Source organism: Loxodonta africana, chromosome 13, assembly GCF_030014295.1.
Source record: "Loxodonta africana isolate mLoxAfr1 chromosome 13, mLoxAfr1.hap2, whole genome shotgun sequence".
NCBI lineage: Eukaryota > Metazoa > Chordata > Mammalia > Proboscidea > Elephantidae > Loxodonta > Loxodonta africana.
In genome coordinates, this window is record NC_087354.1 from 57928223 (window position 1) to 57936799 (window position 8577).

The following is an 8577-nucleotide window of genomic DNA, read 5'->3' on the forward strand; positions in this document are numbered from 1 at the left end:
TTCTTCTCTATCCTAAGGTTTGCTATGAGTCACGGTAATAGGTTTACGGGTTTACTAAACTTAAAGTCCCCAAAAGGTTGTAAATCTTACTTGGGGTTGGTCTAAGCACATCTCATAGCTTTGGTTTCTTAGGAAGAAGCCAAGCAGGAGGAAACCTGCATCGAGGTGGGCCTAGACAGTGGGATTAGAATCTGTAACTTTGGTGAATGCTGGGAGGTTGGAAGGATAATGACCATTTAAAAACACGTCTGTGCCCAGTCAGTTCTACTTCACCTGCTGAGTCACCGAGGTCCAGAGGCTTTATTAACACAGATGTTTCCCAGGATCCCATTTGTTTAAAAGAACAGGCAGCAAGAAGGGGCTGGGAGCAGTGGTGGGGCAGTGGTAGAGTTCTCACTCCCATGCGGGAGAACCAGACTCGATGCCAGGCAGCGCCCTCATGTGCATCCATCACTGTCTGTCAGTGGAGGTTTGTATGTTGCTATGATGCCAAACAGGTTTCAGTGGAGCTTCCAGACTAAGATTATGAAGAAAGGCCTAGCAAACTATTTCCAAAAATCATCCGGTGAAAACCTTATAGATCACAGTGGTCTGATCCAGCTGTGCATGAGGTCACCATGAGTCGGGGGGCTGACTCAATGGCAGCTAACAACAGCAAGAGGCTGCAAAGTTCAAATTGGTGAGGGAGGCAAACGCTAACTTAGAAGGGGGTTTGGCCACCTTGTGCTGAATCAGTGTTAGCTGTGTTGAGGTTATTATTATATTATTTTTGCCGTTATCATTGAAAAGCAAAGATGTCACCTTGAAGACTAAGGTGCACCTGACCTAAGCCGTGGGGTTTTCAGTCGCCTCCTATGCATGTGAAAGCTGGATGATGAATAAAGAAGACTGAAGACAAATTGACACCTTCGAATTGTGGTGTTGGAGAAGAATATTGAATATACCATAGGCTGCCAAAAGAATAAACAAATCTGTCTTGGAAGAAGTACAACCAGAATGTTCCTTACAAGCAAGGATGGAGAGACTGTGTGTCACATATCTTGGACACATTGTCACAGGAATAAGTCCCTGGAGAAGGACATCATGCTTGGTAAATTAGGGGGTCAGCGAAAGAGAGGAAGACCTTCGATGAGGTGGATTGATACAGTGGCTACAACAATGAGCTCAAGCATAACAATGATTGTGAGCATGGCATAGGACTGGGCAGGTTTCGTTCTGTTGTACATAGGGTCATAACTGACTTGATGGCACCTAACAACAACAACATTGTCACCAGGCTTAAATAACTTGGTGGCTTTTTTCCTATGGGGAAAAAGTCACCGGTCTGGTTTGAATGTTTAAATGGAACCACAACAGAGAGCCTCAGAGGGTGGTAGTGACACCTGGAAGGGTTGCATTCTGAAAAGCATCTCCTCTCCTCAAAGCTACAGAGTAGGGTGCTGTGAGCTCCTGGGCCTTTCAGAAGATCAGGCACTGCTGTGGCCCAGATGCTGGAAACAGGAATCTTCTCCCAAGTTGGAGCCTAAGTCAAACTGGCTAAGCCTAAAGGATAGCACCACCACCTGTCTGTCAGTTTGTCATACTGTGGTGACTTGCATGTTGCTGTGATGCTGGAAGCTATGCCACTGGTATTTCACATACCAGCAGGGTCAACCATGGTGGACAGGTATCCATATTCCTGTCCATTCCAAAGACAGAGAACCCAAGAGAATGTAGAAATTAACAAACAATATCATTAATATTACATGCAAGTAAAATTTTGTTGAAGATAATTCAAAAATGGTTGTAGCAGTTCATCAACAGGGAACTGCCAGAAATTCAAGCTGGATTCAGAAGAGGAGGTGGAATGAGAGAAGTCATTGCTGATGTCAGATGGATCTTGGCTGAAAGCAGAAAATACCAGAAAGATGTTTACCTGTGTTTAATTGACTATGCAAAGGCATTTGACTGTGTGGATCATAACAAATTATGGATAGCATTGTGAAGAATGGGAATTCCAGAACACTTAATTGTGCTCATGTGGAACTTGTACATAGACCAAGAGGCATTTGTTCCAGCAGAACAAGGGGATACCATGTGGTATAAAATCAGGAAAGGTATGCATCAGGGTTTATCCTTTCACCATACTTATCCAATCTATATGCTGAGCAAATAATCTGAGAAATTGGACTATATGAAGAAGAAAGCACCATCAGGAATGGAGGAAGACTCATTAACAACCTGCGTTATGCAGATGACACAGTCTTGCTTGCTGAAAGCGAAGAGGACTTGAAATACTTACGGATAAAGATCAAAGAACACAGCCTTCCCTATGGATTATACCTCAACATAAGGAAAACAAAAATCTGCACAACTGGACCAATAAGCAATGTCCTGATAAACAGAGAAAAGATTGAAGTAGTCAAGAATTTCATTTTACTTGTATCCACGATCAACTTCCATGGAAGCGGCAGTCAAGAAATCAAATGGCATAGATAAAATACTCAGAAATAAATCTTACCAGAGATGTAAAAGACGTATACAAAGAAAACTACAAGACACTACCAAAAGAAACCAAAAGAGACCTACATAAGTGGAAAAACATACCTTGCTCATGGATAGGAAGACTTAACATTGTAAAAATGTCTATTCTACCAAAAGTGATCTATAGATACAACACAATTCTGATCCAAATTCCAACAACATTTTTTAATGAGATGGAGAAACAAATCACCAACTTGATATGAAAGGGAAAGAGGCCCCAGATAAGCAAAGCATTACTGAAAAAGAAGAACGAGGTGGGAAACCTCACTCTACCTGATTTTAGAACCTATTATACCACCACAGTAGTCAAAACAGCCTGTTACTGGTACAACAACAGATACATGGACCAATGGAACAGAATTGAGAATCCAGACATAAATCCAACCACATTTGAGCAGCTGATATTTGACAAAGGCCCAAGGTCAGTCAAATGGGGGAAAAGACAGTCTTTTTCACAAATGGTGCTGGCATAACTGGATGTCCATCTGCAAAGAAATGAAACAAGACCCATACCTCACTCCATGCACAAAAACTAACTCAAAATGGATCAAAGACCTAAATATAAAATCTAAAACAATAAAGATCATGGAAGAAAAAATAGGGACAATGCTAGGAGCCCTAATACATGGCATAAACAGTATCCGAAACATTACTAACAATGCAGAACAGAAACGAGATAACTGGGAACTCCTAAAAATCAAACATCTATGCTCATCCAAAGTCTTCACCAAAAGAGTAAAAAGATTACCTACAGACTGGGAACAAGTTTTTAGCTATGACATTTCCGATCAGCGTCTGATCTCTAAAATCTACATGATACTGCAAAAACTCAACTACAAAAAGACAAATAACCCAATTAAAAAATGGGCAAAGGATCTATATGATTCTGTTAAAACTCAACCACAAAAAGACAAACAACCCAATCAAAAAGTGGGCAAAGGATATGAACATGCACTTCACTAAAGAAGATATTCAGGCAGCGAACAGATACATGAGAAAATGCTCTCGATCATTAGCCATTAGAGAAATGCAAATTAAAACTACGATGAGATTCCATCTCACTCCAATAAGGCTGGCATTAATCCAAAAAACACAAAATAATAAATGTTGGAGAAGCTGCGGAGAGATTGGAACTCTTATACACTGCTGGTGGGAATGTGAAATGGTACAACAACTTCAGAAATCTATCTGGCGTTTTCTTAAAAAGCTAGAAATAGAACTACCATACAACCCAGAAATCCCACTCCTCGGAATGTACCCTAGAGAAATAAGAGCCTTTACACAAACAGATATATGCACACCCATGTTTATTGCAGCCCTGTTTACAATAGCAAAAAGCTGGAAGCAACCAAGGTATCCATCAATGGATGAATGGTTAAATAAATTATGGTATATTCACACAATGGAATACTACGCATCGATAAAGAACAGTGATGTATCTGTGAAACATTTCACAACATGGAGGAACCTGGAAGGCATTATGCTGAGTGAAATTAGATGCAAAAGGACAAATATTGTATAAGATCACTATTATAAGATCTTGAGAAATAGTATAAACTGAGAAGAACACATACTTTTGTGGTTGCGAGGTGGGGAGGGAGGGAGGGCAGGAGAGGGTTATTTACTGATTAGTTAGTAGATAAGAACTACTTTAGGTGAAGGGAAGGACAATACTCAATACATGGAAGGTCAGCTCAACTGGACTGGACCAAAAACAAAGAAGTTTCCAGAATAAACTGAATGCTTCAAAGGTCAGTGGAGCAAGGGCGGGGGTTTGGGGACTGTAGCTTCAGGGGACTTCTAAGTCAATTGGCAAAATAATTCTATTATGAAAACATTCTGTACCCCACTTTTAAGTGTGGCATCTGGGGTCTTAAATGCTAACAAGCAGCCATCTAAGATGCATCAGTTGGTCTTAACCCACCTGGATCAAAGGAGAATGAAGATCACCAAGGTCACACGATAACTGTGAGCCCAAGAGACAGAAAGGCCCACATGAACCAGAGACTTACATCATCCTGAGACCAGAAGAACTAGATGGTGTCTGGCCACAACTGATGACTGCCCTGACAGGGAGCACAACAGAGAACCCCTAGAGGGCAGGACAATAGTGGGATGCAGACCCCAAATTCTCATAAAAAGACTAGACTTAATGGTCTGACTGAGACTAGAAGAATTCCTGTGGTCATGGTCCCCAAACCTTCTGTTGGCCCAGGACAGGAACCATTCCCAAAGACAACTCATCAGACATGGAAGGGACTGGACAATGGGTTGGAGAGAGATGCTGATGAAGAGTGAGCTACTTGTATCAGGTGGACATTTGAGACTGTGTTGGCATCTCCTGTCTGGAGGGGAGATGGGAGGGTAGAGAGGGTTAGAAACTGGCAAAACCGTCATGAAAGGAGGGACTGGAAGGAGGGAGCGGGCTGACTCATTAGGGGGAGATTAAGTGGGAGTATGGAGTAAAGTGTATATAAGCTTATATGTGACAGACTGATTTGATTGTAAACTTTCATTTAAAGGACAATAAAAATTATTTTTTAAAAGGGCAAAGGATATGAACAGACACTTCACTGAAGAAGACATTCGGGTAGCTAACAGATACGTGAGGAAATACTCTTGATCATTAGCCATTAGAGAAATGCAAATCAAAACTATAATGAGATTCCATCTCACTCCAACAAAGCTGGCATTAATTCAGAAAACACAAAATAATAAATGTTGGAGAGGTTGTGGAGAGACTGGAACACTTACACACTGCTGGTGGGAATGTAAAATGGTAGAACCACTTTGGAAATTGATTTGGCGCTTCCTTAAAAAACTAGAAATAGAAATACCATACAATCCAGCAATCCTACTCCTTGGACTATATCCTAGAGAAATAAGAGCCTTTACAAGAACTGATATATGCACACCCATGTTCATTGCAGCACTGTTTATGATAGAAAAAAGCTGGAAGCAACCAAGGTGCCCATCAACAGATGAATGGATAAATAAATCATGGCATATTCACACAATGAAATACTATGCATCAGTAAGGAACAATGATGAATCCATGAAACAGTTCATAATATGGAGGAATCTGGAAGGCATTATGCTAAGTAAAATTAGTCAGTTGCAAAAGGACAAATATTGTATGAGACCACTATTATAAGAACACAAAAAATAGTTTACACAGAGAAGAAAATATTCTTTGATGGTTATGAGAGTGGGGAGGGAGAGAGGGAGAGAGATTTTCATTAATTAGATAGTAGATAAGAAATATTTTAGGTGAAGGGAAAGATAACACACAATACAGGAGAGGTCAGCACAACTGGACTAAACCAAAAGCAAAGAAGTTTCTTGAATAAACTGAATGTTTCAAAGGCCAGTGTAGCAGCGGCGGGGGTTTGGAGACCATGGTTTCAGGGGACATCTAAGTCAGTAGGCATAATAAAATCTATTAAGAAAATATTCTGCATTCCACTTTGGAGAGTGGCATCTGGGGTCAAAAAAAAAAATTCTCTCTCTCAGTTACCACCACTGACTGCTCTGACAGGGATCATAACAGAGGGTCCTGGACAGAGCAGGAGAAAAATGTAGAATAAAATTCAAATTCACACGCACACAAAAGACCAGGCTTGCTGATCTGACAGAGACTGGAGAAACTCTGAGAGTATGGCCCCCAGACACCCTTTTAACTCAGTACTGAAGCCACTTCTGAGGTTCACCCTTCGGCCAAAGATTAGACAGGTCTATAGGGCCGAAGATAACACACTGAGGGACGTGGTTCATAGTTCAATCATGTAGACGAGACTAATGGGCATTCCAGCCTCAAAGCAAAGACGAGAAGGCAGGAATGGACAGGAAAACTGAACAAATGGAAACAGGAAAACTGGGGTGAAGAAAGGGAGACCGTTGACACATCGCAGGGTTGGCAACCAATATCACAAAACAATCTGTGTATTAACTGTTTAATGAGAAACTGATTTGCTCTGTAAAGTTTGACCTAAATCACAATTCAAAAAAATTAAAAAAAAAAAGAGAAATCAAATGACGTATTGCACTGGGCAAACCTGCTGCAAAAGACCTCTTTAATGTGTTAAAAAGCAAAGATGTCACTTTGAGCACTAAGGTGCGCCTGACCCGAGCCATGGTGTTTTCAGTCACTTCACATGCATGCGAAAGCTGGACAATGAACAAGGAAGACAGAAGAGGAATTGACGCCTTTGAATTGTGGTCTTGGTGAAGAATATTGAATATACCATGGACTGCCAAAAGAACGAACAAATCTGTCTTGGAAGAAGTGCAGCCAGAATGCTCCTTAGAAGCGAGGATGGCGTGACTACATGTAACATACATTGGACATGTTGTCAGGAGGGACCAGGCCCTGGAGAAGGACATCATGCTTGGTAAAGTAGAGGGTCGGCAAAAAAGAGATCCTCAACAAGGTGAATTGGCACAGTGGCTGCAATAATGGGCTCAAGCATAACAATGATTGTGAAGATGGTGTGGGTACTGGCAGTATTTCATTCTGTTGTACATAGGGTCACTATGAGTCAGAACTAACTCCATGGCACCTAACAACAACAGCAAGTGGACAGCAGACAGCAAAACTGGAAAAAAAAGGAAAAAAAAAACCAACATAGTCTTCTGTTGCCTGTTTGTTCTGTTCTGTTCCCAGAAGAAACTGTTATTCTTGAAAACTAGTTATAAGGCTTGCCCACAAGACAATCTGATAACCTTAAAAAACCTAGAAAAATAAACCCAATGTGGAAACCCGCTCAATCCTGAGAGCTCAACTTGGGGCGTGATGACCCAGGATTCTGATTTGGCTTTTCTTTTTTCTTTCAAAGATAACAAATAAATTAATGCACAAAGCCACATACATATTAGAAACACTTGTCCGTTTTTTCCACTTACCCTCAGCGATATCAGGAATCCTTTTCAGGAAATTGAACCACAGTTTTAGTCTTGTCTATTCAACACATTGTTCAGAAATGTTTTGGTAACCTTTATAGCCCTACTCCAGGAGAGAGGTTCCCATACGCCCAATTAAATTCTTTCCTGTTTTGAAGGTCATCGAGACTTTGGAAGATATGCTTACTTACACAGGTTTGAGTCATGCATCTGCGTCCTCAGCGGAGGAGGGAGGAAGGTACAGAGCTGGTGAAGAAAAAGTGCTTCACAGAACCACCAGGCTGGGTCTCCTGTGCTAGGCAAGCCATCCCTCAGAGGAAAGGGGAGACCATGGGTTGCTTGGCCTTGGTTCCCCACTGGGGAGGTGTTATGGATTGAATGCAATCCTTCTAAAATGTTTGTCAACTTGGCTAGGCCATGATTCCCAGTATTGTGTGGTTGTTCACCATTTTGTGATCTGATGTGATTATCCTATGTGTTATAAATCCTAACCTCTGTGATGTTAATGGAGCCCTAGTGGCTCCGTGTTTAAGAGCTACAGCTGCCAACCAAAAGGTCAGCAGTTTGAATCCACCAGCCACTCCTTGGAAAGCCTATGGGGAACTTCTACTCTGTCCTATAGGGTCGCTATGAGTTGGAATCGACTCGGTGGCAACAGGTTTGGTGTTAATGAGGCAGAATTTGAGGCAGTTATGTTAATGAGGCAGGACTTAATCTACAGAATTAGGTTGTGTCTTGAGCCAATCTCTTTTGAGATACAAAAGAGAGAATTGAGCAGAGGAGAGGGACCTCATACCACCAAGAAAGAAGCGCCAGGAGCGGAGCACATCGTTTAGACCTGGGGTCCCTGCACTGAGAAACTCCTAGACCCCAGGGAAGACTGATGGCAAGGACCTTCCCCCAGAGCTGACATAGAGAGAATGTCTTCTCCTGGAGCTGGCACCATGAATTTGGACTTCCAGCCTCCTAGACTGTGAGAGAATAAATCTCTGTTTGTTAAAGCCATCCACTTGTGGTATTCCTGTGACAGCAGCACTAGATGACTAAGACAGGAGGGATCTCTGATGAGTGGGGACTCAGCCTGCTGGGGTGGATGCCCAGGGTATGAACAGACCTGGGCAGAGAGGAGGGCAGAAAGCTACATGGACAAGCTGT